Raw genomic sequence first — 19,606 nt, forward strand, 5'->3', positions numbered from 1 at the left:
CTTGGGTGAATTGTTTGATTGCCGTGCAAGGAAGGTGGTGGAGATGATGACTCAAGTAATCGTTTGGAAGACCGATTGTATTTCTGATTAACCGGTTGGTTTGTCGATTGTAACGTATTATTATTTCAATATAAATTCAATAACATCAAAATTAATTCATTTAAAAACAGCATAGACATTATGTTAGTCATAAAGTTAAATTGGAAACTCGATTTAATTAAGCTTTCATTTCAGTTATGTGTTCCGAAGGTAATTTCACATATTATCGTGCTACGTGTTCACATATATTTCTACTCATCGCGTGCCGAACTTGGTCTTAAGTGTGCGTGACAAAATGCAGGATCGTTTCTAGGTTACGTGCTATTTCGTACAAGGTAACATACAACTACTAAAAAGAATCTATTTAATCCGTTCTTCAATTTAATCTGATTAGTCTTCTGAATCTTGCGTAAGACTACTCAAACTATTATAAACAATTTCTTAAATATCTGACTTAAGTTAATTATTAACAAATATATAGAATAATGTATTCCGAATTAGTTTGCAAAGGAATGTAAATAAAAAGACAATTTCGAATCGAAATTTTATTTTTGTTTTGATTATAAGTAATCGATTATTTTCAGCAGAATATTATCTCGTTCGTTCTTTAAAAAAATACATTTCGATATGATTAGGAAGTTAACCACTCAAAGAAATCGTCAATACCATTCCTCTGTCTTTCCTTTGTATCGTTTATCCATCATTTCTGTCTATTCAATCCCTGCTACTTAGAAAGGCGTGAATTGTGATGGTCGGCAATTGATTTCCGTCTCACCGCGCTCGCTCGTTCTTCACGGTCTGCCTTCGGGATTTCACGGATCTGTTAACGACACGCGTCAATACACGAACGCGTAATCGTTCCACGTCACGCGACCAATCGCCTAAACGGCAACCGTCGTGAAATCTCTGCAAATCTCGTTTGACGATGCGTTTTAAACAAAGCGAGAGTGAAAAAGAAGATCCGATGTAATCGGTAAAACTACGTCGCACCACGCGTATTTCCTTTAATTATGCAATGCTGAATCGCGATTTCAGTTTGATTATTACCTCGTAATCAAGTCCTTTTGCCACTTCATTCGCGTGCAACAGTGTCTTATAATGCAGCGCAGTCACGACACACAAGGGCGTCATAGTTCAACCACTCGTTTCTGCTTTCACTTTGGAAACTCGTAACGGGGTAGTTTGATTTTTGTACGGCCCTGAACGCGTCTTGATCACGCTAACTTGTTTGGCAAAATAACCACCGCTCTGGATACTGTCAGTATGTATTTACTTTATTGTTAGTCGTTAGTTTACTTTAGAGCAATGATGGTATTTGTCTCTCATGATTTTTGGCGTATGGTAAATAGATATAATTTTTGATATGCTTAAGATGGAAGCTTGACGATGTTATAATGGATAAGTAATGTTCGGTAATTTGGAAAATTTAATCACATTTTTATTTACGATAGTTAATGGATGAAACGATTAAAGCTGTATGTATTCTCTTTCATAGGTGTTAGGATAGTTTCTGGTTTCACATGGAACGTGACAATTAATTTAAAGTACTAACGAAACGATTCATTGATTACAATTTGATATAATATTTGTGGAGGGTTGCGATGCAATATACGGTGGTAGATAAAAAGAAGTTTAACATTGGTAGGCTATAAATTTTAGTAGTTTTCTATTACGTTGATGACAGTCATCCATGTTGTGGTACTTATTATAGCTATTCATTGTTCTTATTAGATATAAATCCATTTTGTAAACTTATGGTGTTTTTTTATATTTCTCATATTATAAATTTTAGCCAATATTTGTTCAGACGATGCAACTAACAAGAATTATAATAATACAGTAAGTTATAATAATTATATGTTGTGATATGTTGTTTAAAAATCTGCAAAATAGCAAATGTCTTTACTAATTGACAAGCATGTAAGTAATGTCTTACGTGTAATTAGCAAAATTCCGTTCGACAGGTTACAAGATAGCTATCAAGTGGTATTTGAGATTCAAGTACGAAACGATGGGTGTGTTGCAACAACCATACAAGTATTTATGTAATTCTTCATGTTCGTACGCGTTTACAACGTAAAGACACTATAACGTACACGTGTGTTCCCGATGCTACGATGCTTGAAGTATAAACCGGTTAAGATTTATTTGGCAGTGTGACAGAAAAACGAGCATCCATTGCCAGCGGAACTCGTCGACCGCGTTTCGAGAAAGCTAAAACCCTATACTTTATCGACTCTTAAGTGATTACATGCGGTCAGATTTATACTTTTTAAAATTTTTCATATTTTGTAATGTGCCTTTCGGGGTAGGTAAAAACCTGATTGAAATTTTATACACTCTACTTATGATCCATTAACACTTCGTACAAAATATCAATCTTTTACATTAACGTTACGTGACATTACAATTTTACGTGACCGAATTATTGCGAGATATAAAATATATTTTCCATTGAATTTTCTAGTACTAACAAATTTATAAAATTCAACTGTTTTAATGGAACGAACTTTTTCGCTTTTTTAATCATAATTATATTAATCCTCTCACGAACGATTTCACCTTCACTATATTTTCTTTACGAAATAATCCAATAAATTGTTTTTATTATTACCAATTGTTAGAAAGACAATTTTTCTCACACACTGCAAAAGAAATCGGTGCCTAACAACCCTTAATAAGATCCTTATAGAAACAATCAAACAATCAAATCAATTTCCCTATTCCAATCGCTCAAACATAGAGAAATATAAATCAGTTGAAAATCAATCATAAATTTTTTTCAAATCACACTCATACGTCACAACCACAACTCAGCCCACAAACGGGTTAGGCGTTATAAATTTTCCAGCAACGTCGCTATAAAACCCAGGTCAATTTTTATTAGATCCTGCGCGAGACGAATCTCGAGCGGATTCGCAAGAATTTATCGCGGATGATATCGCGTCGATGGAAGGGCATAAAAGCGATTTTAATGCTTGCTACGATGGTTTCTTCTTTCGCGCGTGCACCGGTATACACGTGGTCGTGACTACAATATAACAGCAGTGAAGCCCACGTAGACATACGCGTTCTCCGATATCGACTCGCTCGACGAGCATCGCGTATCATCTGTACGTGTACGGAACACGAGATGGAGACGTTTTATTGGACGTTATCCTGGGTCGTTTGTAATCATTTCGCAGGATCTGCCGTGCGCCGCGTGGACTTGAAAAATGGAAGTCCAAGTAGCATGGTATCGAGGAAAAGAGAAAGCATGGAGAGGTCTGTGAGGTGTGAGAGACCAGCAAGCGAGATATATTCAGATTTTTCTGCTCCCAGTGAATTCTTTCGTGTTGTCTGTTCTGTTGTCTATTTTTCGTGTGCTTTCCGCCCTATTCGATCGTTCGCCTTTTTATGGTGGAACAGACAGCTGTGATTAGGAAGGAATAACAATTTGTGATTTGGTGATTGTATTAGTTGTTCTTTATGTCATATCGATTAAATTAAAAGTAAATATCATTTGTTGTAGAAATTTGAAGTATGTTTTGATAGGATATAGGGAATTAATTATTATATATATTGATATTAATGTAGGGAATAAAGGAAGGAGTCTAGGAATCCGGACGTTATTATGAATAATATCTGCTTACATATTATGTGTTTATATCATCAGTGTGTTCTAAGCATTTTCAATGGCGTCATGAATTTACATTGTATGGATTCGTTTTACAAATTTGTATTAGTAAATATACCGACTGCGTAAACGTGTGCTATTCGATGTCTAATCATGAGAGTCTCTAATCACTAGTTCCTCAAAGCAACTCTAGTGCAAACACACGACCCATCAAGTTATTAGGAAGAACGTAATTTAACCTAAGTAGCAATTCCTAAATAAGCTAAATTTTCAGTCTCAATCAGAAATATAAGAACTCCTATTTAATTACAACAAATGTCTGTAAATATCTTGTGAAAAATCGCCAATGAATTCTGTTAGATTTTACATATTTCTCAAACATATATTCAGCAAACAATTTACTAAATATCTTCCTAGGATATGAAATAACAATTATCCTTCCTAATAAATTATTAATTAAATTCTTAACTGATCTTGCTAGATATTATATGAATATTATCATAATTCTCAAGTCTCAATATATGACACAAAGTGTCCCAGTAATTTTCAGTTACGTCATACCTTATAATCATCACTTATACAACTAATTACAACTTATAAAATTGAATTAAAATTCGTATTGTATTTCCATCTCATCGTAACAATTAAGAGTTGAAAATAATAATCGTCCCCATGCTCTCGAAAAGAGGTGCAAGAATGATGGATTGGAAAAAAGGAGTTTATTCTCTGGTATTGCTTGTTCATATTGTCTCCAGCAATAAAGTAACGCGGCATGGATAAATCCGCAAACAAAAGTGGATTATGACTGTTTCGCACAGGCATTGCGCGCTCTTTTCATCGCGGCCAGTATGCATAACTTCCTCGATTAAGCCCGGTTGCTCGAAGTACATCGAACGAATTTGAATATCGAGCGTTTCGAGTTATTACGTCCACCAGAGGCTAGTTCGTTTCTTTTTTTAGCGCCATCATGGACAGATAGATATTTCGCGTTCCTGCACGCTTTCGGGTACGTACAGTTGCTCACGAAAGTATCCGAACATTTGCAGACATCCTTTACGAATATATCGCGTGTACTACACGAAACATTTTGAAATTTCATTAACGCTATTATGAAATCCGACCATCGTGATTATATTAGTAAAGTTTGAAATCAATTCCAGCATATGTACACGGAAGTTACAAAATATCCAATGCAAGGATTATACTGATAAAGTTTGAAACAAACTTGAAAATGTACGGTAGAAGCTTACAGGATATATAATGCAAATGTATATTTCTCAGACATCATAAAAGTATTTAAAGTCAATTATTCATTATATATTATATATTATCGATGGACTTCAATAGTTAATGTTACTATCTTTAATACTTGTTGCGTCACTTCTCTTGTACGTAGTTGCCTATTGATACTGTATTCTAATTTCTTATTGAACATACACCTTGCAATAAATATCTTGTAACTTTCTCACACACTCTCAGATTGGTTTCAGATTTTCCCAATATAATATTACCTATCGTGATAGTTGTGTTTCGTTATAATGTTAATGAAATTTCATAACGTTTGATGATAAAAGTTTGCTATGAGAAATATTCATATACTTTCGTGCGCCACTGTACACAGTGCACACTTTCCACCTTCCCTTATCCCGTTGATTTTTACGCTTTTTAATATTCCGCTTTCGTTCGATCGTTGCCGTTTCATCGATGCTGTCGGCGACGTACAAACAATCGAAGGGAAGTAAACAGGCGACATAGAACGGATAGAGCGAAAAATTTCGCGTCGCATCGCCGGAATTTCGTATTAACGAGGCGTGGCCGCGTTTTAATAACCCACGCGATTATTTGCATCGAAGCGTCTGCGATTCGGACGAAGTTTCCCTTCAATGTTACAACGAAACTCGTTCACTTTCGACCGCGTTAATTATCGACTGATTGCCAGACGTTTTCTCCGTCGGCATCGGTTCTTGTCGACCTCGCTTAAAATTCCGTAAACGCCGGTGTTTTCTTGTTTTACTCGGTTCGTTGGCGATGTTTGACAACGTTCGCAAGCTTTTTAATATTTATTGTATCGTTGTTTCTTTCGTCGTGTATTTTCATGGTATAATATGGTAAAATATGGTGTACTTAAAATTTTAAATGATCGGAGAGCCGTGGTAGAGATTGTAAATTATGTAAAGGGAAGTATGCGAGTTTTGGTAGAATATGCTTGTGAGGGTGAATAAATGCGTTACAATCAGTTTACTGAATTTTATCGGATTTTATAAAGCGTTTTCTTATTTTAATAAAAACTACAGACCTTATGTTGCTTCAGTAAATATTATAAGTCTCTGTCGCATGTAGAAATTATCTTTTGTCTGATATATTTTGTCAAAAAACATATTTTATCCAAAACAAACTGGTCCTTTAAATGATTTTTACGTTGAAGTTCATTTAACGATTCTTCCATGAATGCATCACTGTTAAAATATTCCTGAAATATTTCTACTTTTTATCCAAATTAAATTTTTTTCACGAGAAATTAATTTGGACTTTGTTGAGATATTGTTGAACTAAAAATTTCTATGAAATTTCCGATCGAAAGAATCGATCGATCGAACTTTTTTATTCGTACTTTTCTTTTTTAAATAAAGAGAAATATTTCTCAAACACACTTATTATCTAATAGCGAACAGGATATATGTTCTCATTTTTTGGCCTAAATCTGCGATAACAAGCTTTATGATTACCATACGAACACATTGTGAATTTTAAAACGAACTTTATCTTGCGTATTGATAATTGCACAATAACGAACAACAGACGTAACGTCGCTAATGAACGTGGAATTGTACGTGAAAAAAATTCGCTAACAACGACGGAATAATCAAGCGACGTTATGGACAGGCTACAAGTTTCCGATAAAAGAATGGATATCGCCGACTATAATTCTCACGTTGAATAAGTCACGATTCACGATTCATTCCCATGGTTGTCACGTTCGTACGAAATGTCAGTAATGATCGATATTAAATAACGTGGAGAGTTAGGGTGAACAAAGGAAAGGCGAGGCAGGTCAGAGGCACGTGCCTGTTAAATGCAAATATTCCCCGGACAGCTTTCGATGCGTTACGTCCCTTGTTATTATCCTCTGAGTTTTCGTAGGTGCTTGTTTAGTTGCGATATGCCTGAATTAATTTAAAAAGAAACTGTAATAAACGTAATTATGGTAGTTGCTTGCAGTATTCTATTGGACTTTAGTTCGATTCTAATTGTATAAGTGGATAGTAAGTGTCGTGATGTAGAATTATTTAACGAATAATGTGGCTTATATTGTATTATCGATCATCCGTTGTACGCTAAAATAACGTGCATAATATTCTGATTCATGCTAGTTTGAATTAGTTTGCACATTGACTATACAATTATGTATTCAAAACATAGTCACTTATAGGTATTGAAATTATGACAAAAATGAAATGACAGGAAAAAGAAGATTATTTGTATCTAAAATAACCAACTTAACTAACCACGTGTGTAATATATTAGAAGATATCATTTAGCATTTCAACTCTTCGACTCGAGAAAGCTGAAGAAACAAGCGATCAAGCGTAAACAAGTCGCAAACATCGTCATTCGTAAGTGGCAATCTTTTAGTCTTCCTCCTAACTATCAGTTAATAAGCAGCCTTTCAGTTCGTCTTTTTCTTACTCGCTACGGCTCGTCGTCTGGCCGAGGAATTTCGCATTTTTCGGCTTCCCTGAAGTAGCCAGTTTAGAATCTTCTTTCACCGCGCTAGGTAGGTATTCCGCGGCTAGCATATTGTTGTACGGAGAAAGCCCTCATTTTTCACGGAAGCCCGACTCGACGGTATGATGTTTATCTCTGGGCAGATTTGCGGTTAAGAACATTACATCGAAGATTACCTTTGCACCGAGATCGCCATGCTGCGAACGTTGCCGAGCGAAAGCATCAGAAATTGTTTGCCGTGGAATTAGAATGGCCTCTTCCTTTTTCTGTTGATGGAGATACTTTGATGTCTAGCAGAGTACTAGAAATGAGATGAAGGGGAAGCATATTCCTTTTCAAAAGTACGAGGACACTTATCATTTCACGTGAGAAAAACATGATAGCGAAAGGAAGTAGGTTTTTATATAAAGTTAGAATAGGAACAATTTGTTATGTAAGACCACGAAATTTTATGCGAAAATTAATGGTGCAGTAGCTAATTTTGTAACAATTAATGTTTCTGAAATATTTAGAAAGGTGACCAAGATATTTACGTATTTAATTTCGAACAAATATTTGTGGCTATTTAGTAGTAATTCTTCTAAAGAACAATGAATGTTCTTCTATCAAATTTTTAATAATCATAAAAATAAAAGAAATTAATAAGTTTGAGAGACTTCAAATTGATTACTTCTATATTTATTTTATTTTACTTGACAAGGATCGTATCCAGTGTGAATACGTGCATTCATAGATTGCCCACTGGAATTGGTATGATTTGCAGCTGTTCAACTCTGCATACGCTCAAGTCACTTTACAACGATTACTCGGATCGCTAGAATTATGCACAGATTAACTGTCGTTAAATCATATTACGAGGCGCAATTAGATCGGACCACAACACGATCTGAATCCATTCCGTGTGGCCACCGTGAAAATAACTGGCCGAATCCACAGAGTCCATTCAGCTCGTGTATTATTATCCTGCTGTCGGCTATGAATATGTTGCCAACCGAAATCTCAACCGCACAATTATGCCTATGTCATTCATTTATTTCCTTCGGCTAGCGGATCGACCCGCGAACTAAAATGGATTGCTATGGTATTTGCACTTGCGTACATTTTCAAAGCTTTCAACGAATATTTCTTCCGTTAATCATGATTGTCAGCAATACATTTTATATTTGAACGCGATAATAAACGTCTAACATTTTTACGATTTTTTTGTTGGCCTCTGGAACTAAGAAAAGAGATATACGTGTAAAAATCTAAGAATGATTCAGCAAAACCTATTAAGTTACAATAGAAACTGAAATGAAACGTAAATTGAAACGAATGGAACGAAATGTAAGGGCTGAAAATGAAATGTCCGAATCGTCCGAATTTAAAATAAATATTTAGAACTAGATATATACGAAACAAATTTTGAATACCTCGATTTGAAGCATTCAAACGTACCTGATAGTTTGATTTCTATAGTTCTATAATAGTAATTCTATAGTTAGTTAATAATAGTTTTGAAAAGATTGAAATGTTAATTAACGATATGTATGTATTATATATCACGTTCGATTAGAACTTCCACCTAATCCAAACAAGAAATATCTAAAAGAAAGCTTCATATACACCAGTAGATTATAGACAGATAATTGAAAGACCTAAAAGACGTCTTCCTCAGTCAAGAGCCTCTATTCAGCCCATTTAGAAACCCAAAACAGCGTCACGAATTATCTTCGTATTTACCCTTAATTAGTAGCGTAATCACCTCTCGGTCGTGTCACGCCCTCTTAATTTTCTCTTACTTGGCACCAGCACATTTAAAGAGAGCAGAGCCAGCATCAAATGCAGCGAAAATTAGATTCAAGTGCCAATACAAAAGCAGCAAATGCAGATGTCGAAACATTTCCATTAGACTCGCACAAGCTGGCCGAAGAAAATCGTAAACGAAACGGAGCTGTATATTGACTTGATTATTTATGTCTTATTTGAAGAACACAAAAATACGCCTGTCTGAATGTTTTGATAAGAGATATGTATTTATAGAGAAAGGAAATAACTTGCTGCTCCATTAGATAGATTTTATCACATTTATTTAACAAACCGTGAACGAACTGATGATTCAACTCATGACTCGTCCTATATGGAAGGATTTTTTTCTATCAGAGATTTTCTTGCAATCGAATCGACGCTTCGTTCCTCTTTTTCTTTTCTTTTTTCTTTTTTTTTTCTTTTTTCGTTCGATCGTTAAGCACGACAACATTTTGCGTGTGACCTAATTCTGGTCGAGGAGCCGGAAGTTTCATGCAACACTTTCGCTTTCGGAGGCGAACATTCCGTTAGGTTGGCTCGGATTACCGCCTCCGCAACGTGGAATGATCGATCCACGAAGATGGCGCTCGTTGTCGATACCACGTACCGTACATTCGTACTTTCGCTCTCGCACCGTTGATTCCATACCTAGAATATCGTATCGTAAGAGCCTTCAGGATGCGACCTTTCTCGCCTCCAGTCCTTACCGACTGTTGGTGGCGAACCGCGAAGGACGCGTCTTCCATTGCTGATGGTATTTACTTATTTCCTGTGTGACGCTGCATCTTCAAAAGATGGCATGTCTGGCGAACGAATTCGTTATTTTGCCTGGGAATATTTAGTTGATGGGATAACGAGTTTATCAGTTGCAATTCATCGTGGAATTTTAAGAAATTGTCTGTTACCAGGAAAGTCTAAGAGGTTAATAGGATATGCTAATGTCTGTAGCGAATGAGATACGTGGTATGTCTAGGATAGAAATGAATGAATATTATTATTAGAAAATTTAATCGTATTCGAGTAAGTCATATTCGAAATAAATTTCATATGTCATGAGACGTGCTTAGCAGATTTAAGATAGACGTAAATGAATGTTATAGTTACAAAACGAAGGATGTGATATTAGAATTAAAGTATGTTTTTTGAAGATTTAGTATAAATCTATATTTTAATGTAGTTTACGTTTGAAATTAGTAAATCTGTCGTGATTTATAGATGGAAGTGTGAATCTTCCTTAGGCCATTCCAACGATGATCTGTTCCAAATTAACGAAGACAGGTAAATTCTGGCAAATGAATCAAATAAAGCTCCCTTCGGTGAGAATAATTAAAAAGGATGAGGTGTGTTTGTTATTTATTAGGAAATTCTACAAAGCTATTCAATAGGTTGTATCAACAACGATGAGCGAACGAACCACTTCCGGGTCACGTTATGCTAAACGTAACTTAGTAATGGCAGCAGTGGAGTGGGTTGAACACGATGGAAGTCTGCACTTTGGGGTATAACTGATGTCTAAGGGAGTTTGTAGCGTGTAAATTTGTGCCTAGGAGAGCTGAGTGGATAAGGTGGATGAATAATGAGGTTTTACATGATTAACGGATTATTTCCTGAATATGTTTAGAGATGTACTTACCTGGCAAATGAAACCTTCCTTGTGGAAGATACTCATAAATGTGAATTATTATTCTAATTGTTGTGATATGAATATGGAAAGGTAGTAGGACATATAGAATATTAATTGGGTACTAAAGTCAGTTTGCTGTAAGATATTATATTATGAACTATGACACAATTGGATGATAAGATTAGTTGATAAATCAAAATAATCATGTTCCGAGTGTCGAAATAAAGAATTTAATTGAAATATGGACGTCTGTAATCTCAGCCAGGGTCGTATGGAAAAACTGTTTAATTTAGGAGCAACAGTATATTAAAGTGAATATTTATATTTTTACTACAGTTTCTCTTTGTCGTTTTTCAGTTTATTGAAATAGCAATTAATATTCGTAGCTTTTCCTGCTTTTAAATGAAATATCGCTAGTTATAAATCACCAGCCTTGTTTATTGTGCGAAATTCTAGAATGAAAATGGAGAATGTAATAACTACGAATTTACGATTCATAATTCGTACCATGTTTTTTGAAATATTGCAAAGTTGTGATGATAAGAGAGAAAGAGACTTTCGAAAAGGAAAGACATTATTTCGATCACATATTCTGATATAACCGCTACAATGTTAATTGTGCCAGAACCAGAACCATAAATCTTCAAAGTCTCGAGGGAAACTATTTATAAGAAATACATAGATCGTTACAGAAAAACTAGCCACTAAAACTATCAATTTCAGATTTGGTTAAATATCCCAATTAAATAAACCAGTCCCATAAACTTACTCGACTCTCGAAAGCTACATAAGAAATACGCACCATCGTTATACAAAAAGTGAAATAGTGTAAGCCCTTAAATCTTCCGACGACTCAGCCACAACCACGCGAGAAAGCCCATTTCCATCGAGTAGTTCGAAAACGGCTCGAAAACAGATTCCGTGCAATTTATGCGTCCAACACTTTGAATCTTACGAGAGTTTCGATCTCTGGACACAGCGTCCGCCGTGCATCCGTTATTCTACGGTTGTCCATTCCATGGGGACACCGGATATTCCAAAGATGGCACCGGGACACCGAGACTACGGACTCTATAGCGACTTGATGGCACGCGAGCTTCCCTCTTTGACTGGAATATTAATATCCTGCCGCTGTAAGCGGTCTAAGGGGACGCATAAAGCGAGAGCCGTGGGACAACTCAGGAAAACTGAAGCCATGCTGTTCTCTCTCCATGTCCGCTAGTATTGCCACGGCTTGTTAGAAATTCGTCGAGACATTTTATGAGGCTGCTTGTAATTTAACGGCAATTAATTCTGTATTAACCGCAACAGAGGAAATTCGAGACGATGTACAGGACGGTTGAAATGATATTTTTTGGTTCCTTGATGGGTTGACTGGATGACAAATTCTGTACCACGTGAGTTATCGATGATTTACGATAGCGAACGTAATATAACTCTTATAGAGGTAGATGAAAAATGAAAGTTTCATCGAAGAGATGTACGTTTAAAGGTCACGAATTAAAAGATGGAAAGATGAAAGAAGTATTCTTTTATTTTATTATTATTATTAACAAAATTTTTTCTAATACGTAATTTATTTGATACTTAATGTTCGTCTATTTATTTCTGTAAAAAATAAGAAAAAAGGGCAGTTAATAAAAGAAATCCAGCGAAGTAAGAAAATAAGAAGCAAGAAGCATAGAGATACTCGTGCAATATTATAGTCACTGAATCAAACGACTTGACAGATTTATGAACATTCGAACACTCTGAATCTGATTCAGATCCATATGATACAGCGATCTAACTGGAAGATCACAGTGACTTTTGAAAAATATGAATTCAATACCTTGAGTTCATAGATCCGAACAATAGAAAAGATAACAATATTGAAGAATAAAGTAACAATTTCATCTATAGAGATAACGATCTCTATAATGTGATCAAATCGCTTGATCGTGGATTTAAATGTCAGACAGCCGCTTCGTTTCGTATTTACCAGAGCTTTGAAGAGTATCTCGCGTTAACAGGTCAGTAATTTTTTCACGAACACGTTGAAAAACAACGAAGTTATTTTTAATAAACAGCAACAGGATAAAATCGATGGCTGGATGCGAGGTGAAAATGTTCGAACGAGAAAAACGAAGGTGTTAATAATGAGGCTTGTAATTTATCATGCTGTCAGCATGAAATTCTTCTTTTCGTTCTCCCACCTTCCTTTTTTGTTTTTCTTCGGGTTGCTCCGTCGTTACTTTATTTTTTAAACGAAGCTGTCTGATAAATACAGATTGTTCAAATTAATGTTTCAAACAATTTCCACATCGGTCACGAAAGTCTCGGCCATGGAGCCAAGGCCTTCATTACATTCAGCTTCTCACAAACTTAAGGTCGATAGAATTGTGGAAACATGTTTTAATTTGTATTTTATGCCGATGTCGAAACAGCAGAACAACCTAGAACGAGTTAAGAGCTGCGGCGGACTGATTTCCTGTGATTACATCTCTCCGCCCACGATTAATTCGTAGGATTAACATTTCATTATCCTCCTTTCCGATTTAATGTTTTAAGCGATTTAACAGATGATAATATGTTAAGCTTTTAGCGAAATTTCTTATCTCATTGCAAAATGCTTTCGTGGTATGTGAAATAACTTAATAAGTATAACTTATTTTAAAATGACAATTTTTATCTCGGTGTAAGCATATTATTTTATTTCTCTATGAAATTAATATAAAAAAAGGTGAAGCTGTCGCTTTAATTAAACTTGATCGATAGCCAGACAAGATTTAATTGATTCTTGAAAGGCGCGAGAAAAGGGAACTCGTTACCACGAACAAGTGATTCGTCACGTTCTGAATTAGATTCCCGCTGCTCGCGATATCAGCGTGCGTAATACCTAAATCATTCGAAATAGGTGTTAATTACGTAAGCGGATAAATTTATACCGAGGTTGCAATCTGATCACCGAAAACAGTGTTCTCGTTCGACATGGATATCGCAGATTAATTATTGCATTAATAATTTCTAATGGTAATAACCAGTCATGGTGTTTCTGCACCCTCGAAATTCTCATAATCCACTATGGTATGAAAATGGATGACTAGATAATACATTAGATATCCAAGTATACGTTAATTAACTTTAAACTTTTCAAATCTTCTTCATATTATAGAATTTCCTGGTAAATCTAAATTATTGCTTTTGTGTCATGAATTTACTTGTAGGAATAAATACGTTACAAACAAGTATTCTTATCGGGTAAAGAAAAGGAAGAAAAAATAGTTCTCTTACGTATCGACAACGGAGACAGTTTGCCATTGTAAATTATGAAGAGAGAAACACCATTAAACGGACCTAATCACGGGCTATCGAGTTTGGAACTGCAAGGGGCAAATCTAATGGGCAGTACAGAAGCAGGGCAACTGGTCCAGACCAAGTGGCAGATTTGCTGCAGTACTTCGGAGCTCGATAACCCGTGATTAAGTGGCTATTTGTAATGATACTTTATGAGCTATCGCCTCGAACCGATTCCATTTTCCACGAGAGTTAACGAACTACCGATCCAACCAATTTTAGCTTGCACGCGCGACACTCGATCTCGCGTTTCTCGCGTTCGTTCCTCTAACTTTAATCGGATCCGGGACGCTAGTCGACTGCACGTTAAAAATAGGAAATTGTACCGTTCACTTCTGCTCTTCGTGTTTTCTTCCACTCTTATACAGGTTTATTTCGACTATTAGGTATGTTTCGTCGTATGTTATTATTTCCTATTTTTATATTTCTATATTTTTAGACGTTAACATCTTTTAGTTGATATTCATAAATATGAAAATATTGAAGATTTTGTCGACGAGATACTTCTACGTTCTTAGAAACCCGGCTGCAGAATATAATTCAGTAAAAAATTTGGAAAATTGCCTCTGTTACATTCTCCACATAAATTAATGCAAGAATTGGACTAACAGAAAAACAATTTCAGGATATGATCCAATAAAAAGTTGTGAAAACAGCCTCTATGATATCTCTTACAATTGTACTTCAAGGATGATTCCTAATTTCTATATTCAATACTTCAGAATTGAATTAAAGAGATAAGAAATGGTACTTGTTATTAAAAATCTTGCTTTCACGTCAAATAAATCTATTTCGTTTTGACAACAAATACTTTTGACCCTTTTGACAACATCGATATAGTCCATTTCGATTCTCCCATGCCAGAACCTTTCACGTTCATGAGAAATTCACGAAATCCTATGAAAATTGCAAACCTATGAAATCTGGTCTGGATCAACGTTTCTCAAGAGGCAACGCTTATGAATAAACGTCTCGTGGTACGACTGGCCACGATATACTTGATTTACTCGCTCTAGATATGGAGACGGTATGGCGAAAGGTGGTAGAGAAGGGCAGAAGATATGCACGAGAAGTGACCAACGTTAGCCTGACGTCGAGGTTAGGTTTCTGACCGAGTTTATGGAGCAATGTCCATAACCGAGCTATACAAATATAGCATCTAGCTTGAAGCATTCAGGTAAGCGATCGGTCGATGCTAGAAACGCGACGAAGAACGACCAGTGCAAGCATTATAACTATTCAATGAACAACCAACAGTGCTATGACCACGGGGATCGAGATCGAGTGGGCGGTTTAGCATTTTCTATATGGAAACTGCTCCTTGCAGCTGGATTTTTTATCCTTCTCTTGGAGTACAGTGAGATTTTGTAAGCAAAGTTGACGTATAAAGTATAAAGTGGATGTCTTGAGTGAAGGGTAGTTTCGCAATTTTCGATGTAAATAGGAAATGAGTCGTAGAAAGTTACGGAATATTTCATGGTAGGAGTATATAAAGTTATCGGATTTAGAATCTTCGTCTTTCGCGATGTTCGATTCAAGTTGTAGAGTATTTTCTGGAAAATTGCTGTGATTATTTTCAATTGCTAATAGGTAGCATTTATTTTAATATGACTGTGTTGTCATATTAAATAAGAATAAATAGTTATTTGATTATTTGAAAGGATAAATCAGGGATAATCGAAAATGGTTGGGAAATATCGTTGTAGATTAATAAAGAGACATTTTTCGAGAGAACTAACTCCGCACTGATTCAGAATTATTAGAAACTTAGCAACTTCCTCTATAATTTTCATTTCATATTTCTATTCCAAGATCCACGTTACCGTACCAGAAGCAAATATCATATTTCTTCTTCCAATGCACTCATTCGGAACTATTGAAATAATTAACAAGAAATTCCTAACAATTTAAATTTTATACTTCTATTTCATTTTCTATTCCACTTCAATTTCATATTTCTATTCCAAGATCCACGTTACCGTAGAAGCAAATATCATATTTCTTCTTCCAATGCACTGATTCAGAATTATTGAAATAATTAACAAGAAATTCCCAACAATTTCAATTTTATACTTCTATTTCTTTTTCTATTCCACTTCAATTTCATATTTCTATTCCAAGATCCACGTTACCGTACCAGAAGCAAATATCATATTTCTTCTTCCAATGCACTGATTCGGAATTATTGAAATAATTAACAATAAATTCCCAACAATTTAAATTTTATACTTCTATTTCTTTTTCTATTCCACTTCAATTTCATATTTCTATTCCAAGATCCACGTTACCGTACCAGAAGCAAATATCATATTTCTTCTTCAAATGCATTGATTCGGAATTATTGAAATAATTAACAATAAATTCCCAACAATTTAAATTTTATACTTTTATTTCAACATCTTCACTATCGTAACAGAAACGAACGATACGTGTATGTACATCTACGGTGTGTGCGATACATTGATTCGGGATTATAAAGAAACATACTGAACGCAACAACACACTGGTTCTTACAAAAATTTCTATTCCACGCTTCTATCTCAAAATCCCCACTACCGTAACATGTTTCAAAGATCCTAAGAACACCTCGAAATCCGCAGATCCGGAAAACCTTTACACGAGCGAGCGACGAGAGCCTCGAAAATCCACGTCGAAATCACAGAGTGTCCGTGTTCTGTAATTCGAATTCTTCCTTTTCTTCGATTTCGAAGAAGCGGTACGATGCAATTCAGAGGAAACCGGGACTAGGGCGAACTAAAGAAAAGCGTGACTAGCGTGATGGGTAGAAAGAGAAGGAAGAGGAGAAGGAGCTGGAATGGGAGCAAAAATCAAAGCACTGGTTCGAATGGGAAAAAGCAGAGGATTCGGAGGAGAAAGGGCGGAATTTGAGGTCTCTCGAATCAGCAGAGGTCTGGCTTGATGCTGCGTAAGGGTAGAGGGGCAGCCATTATTGGATTACGGCGGCTCTGGCACGTTTCGCCGCGTAATCCTGCAGTAGCGTAAGGGTTACCGTGTTATAGAGCTACACTGACTGCCCTTTGCCTTTTCATTCACCCTACGAACACGTCGCTTCGTAGTTGGATACCTTCGTACGCCCATATACACCAGACATCTGTAGCTTAGAACGCGTTTACGAATTTTGGTTGGTTATCCCTTCCGGCGGAATATCGTGCCTGTCGACGCCCTTTGAACTCCTATTCACGCCGAATATTTAGGGACAGTCTCGACATGCTGACCATAAGCGCGTTTAAATGGCTCTGGTCAACCGTGGGAAATTAACTTAACGAGTATTCTCGCCTCGTGAAATAATTGGGAATAAATGAAATAACGGGGAGAATTTTGGAGACGAGCGATTTCGGAAGATGAATTTTGTGGTGTTCTGATAAATGTAGCGTTTTATAGAAATTCGTTTAAGAGGTTATTCAATTTTAGAAATGTAGATGTGTCAGACTGAAATTTCTTTCATTGTTGGTTTTATTTTACATTAACTTGTGTTACTTTATTATTTATGAAACCGTATCTTTTTAGTAGAGAAACAGAGAAAGTGTATCGAATAGTATTTTTTTGATAGAGTAACAAAGAGTTGTTTGATTCATGGATTTTTAAGTTATCGTGCTTCCTCTAACATTTTAATTATCTAGAAATGTTTTAACGATTAAATGATTATCAAGAACAAAAAGACACGCTGTAAATTTCGGCCTGCGATCGAAGGTTTTTTAGGAGCTGCGACCGGGAACGGTCAATTATCGAAACATTAATTAACCCAAAATTTCGATCACCCTTGCAAGAAAAATTTAAAACTTGAAATGGTTATGAAAAAGATTCTTACATTTTTATCTGTTTCCATTTGGTAATACTCGCAAAACTTTGCAAAATTCCCTTCATGCAAAAACGAAGACATTCGATTACCTAAATATCGTATGCCATTATTAATCAAGATAATCAAGATTCCACTACACCACCGTCCAATTCCACTCTGTATGCAGAATACCATAGCACATATTTTTTACTCTGAATTTTTACTAAGCTTTTCTATCTTTCGCCACCATCCAAATGCATTGCGAATCTGTCCATACGCTCGGCTAGAACCGTATATCATGTAGCATCGTGTAAAGTTTATCCATGCTTGCAAAATAATCGAACGCTAGAAACAAATGTCCGTCTACCCTGTCAGGATCCGGGGAAGCAGCGTTCGGCTGACGGTTTTTCGAAGCGCGGCCGTGTTCGTACATCAGAATCTGCTCGAAACGTCGTGTATTCGGTGAGGCAGAAGAACACCGGGGGGAACCATGTCCAAGCCGTTCTTCAATGTCCGATTGGTACGTCGTACGGGGTGGCGAAACGGGCTGCGATCGAAGGCTGTTCGGGAATACAAGAAATTACAAGATGCCTATCCGATGGTGGAAGGCTAATGGTACCGACTGAAAGGCCAATAAGAGTGGACTAAGTGCTGCCCTGAATCACGGGCCGAGTGATGTACAGACAGTCGGTGCCTGTGACGAGGTAAGCCGAGCATTCCTGCACGTACTTCGCTTGTCTCTTTCACCGAAATCACCGGTCCACTCGATCGAACCCCTTTCGAATAAATGTCCGCGGGACCGCTCGACCGGATCCAGAGCTAAGAATCTCCCAGACATCTGCCGACTGGGCCCACTATTTTTCTTGATTGCTCAATCTTCAATGCTATGCATCATCGAGCTGTTAAGAGGTTTAGTCATATTTATGGACAGCTTTATTGTCGTGTTTGATATTGATAGGTTGTGGAAATTGGGAAATAAGTTTTGGCTTTGGAACGTTACGTGGACGTGTAGTCGATGTTAAGCTGTTGTTCAGGCGATCAAACGTTTTAATAACGTTTATGGGAAATTTTATGGTATTATTTGATATTAAACGGAGTATTAGAATTCTGTAAATAATTTTGGGTTTAAAGTGTTTCTTGATTTATATTCTGCTGTATACGATTGGATTGTTGAGAGATTTTTATGATATTTATCCTCATAGATAAAACTCTCCAGTTTTATTGTTGTATCTGATATCTACAAATCGTAGAATTCTATGAATAGGATGTAGAAATTTGTGAATAATTTTTGTCGTGTGTACATTTACTTCATTCATGTATAGTTGTTATTTTCCTCCAATTTCTTAAGATAATCGGTTCATTCTTTCCAGTATTTCTACTCTCTCAATTCCCTTGGCCAAATAAAACAGAAAAGATTTACCCCGCGGTATGCGCAATAATGCTTCTTCCCACTTTTCACAAAGAAGCATCTTCGATTCCCCATCTTTCCATCAATTCAAGTACAGGGTGTGACGATCGTCTATTTATCAGATAGAAAAGGATCGACGATTTTTACCGCGATCAATGCTGATACCGGTCGCGGTTTCTGTCGAAGGATTTCACACGGAAGTCCCTGGAGCCTGACGAATGCGTTTTACATCTCCTCGCGCGATTACCTCGCGCACACTGCGATCCGAAG

The 19,606-nt window shown here is 36.3% G+C and overlaps 1 protein-coding gene across 3 annotated transcripts in view; it reads left to right on the plus strand.

The window, feature by feature from the left end:
- LOC122566840 (mannosyl-oligosaccharide 1,2-alpha-mannosidase IA) overlaps window positions 1–19,606 on the plus strand; it is a 677,223-nt gene that overhangs the window by 18,147 nt on the left and 639,470 nt on the right. The gene's annotated exons all lie outside the window — the stretch shown is intronic.

Source organism: Bombus pyrosoma, linkage group LG4 (genome assembly GCF_014825855.1).
Source record: "Bombus pyrosoma isolate SC7728 linkage group LG4, ASM1482585v1, whole genome shotgun sequence".
Classification (NCBI taxonomy): domain Eukaryota; kingdom Metazoa; phylum Arthropoda; class Insecta; order Hymenoptera; family Apidae; genus Bombus; species Bombus pyrosoma.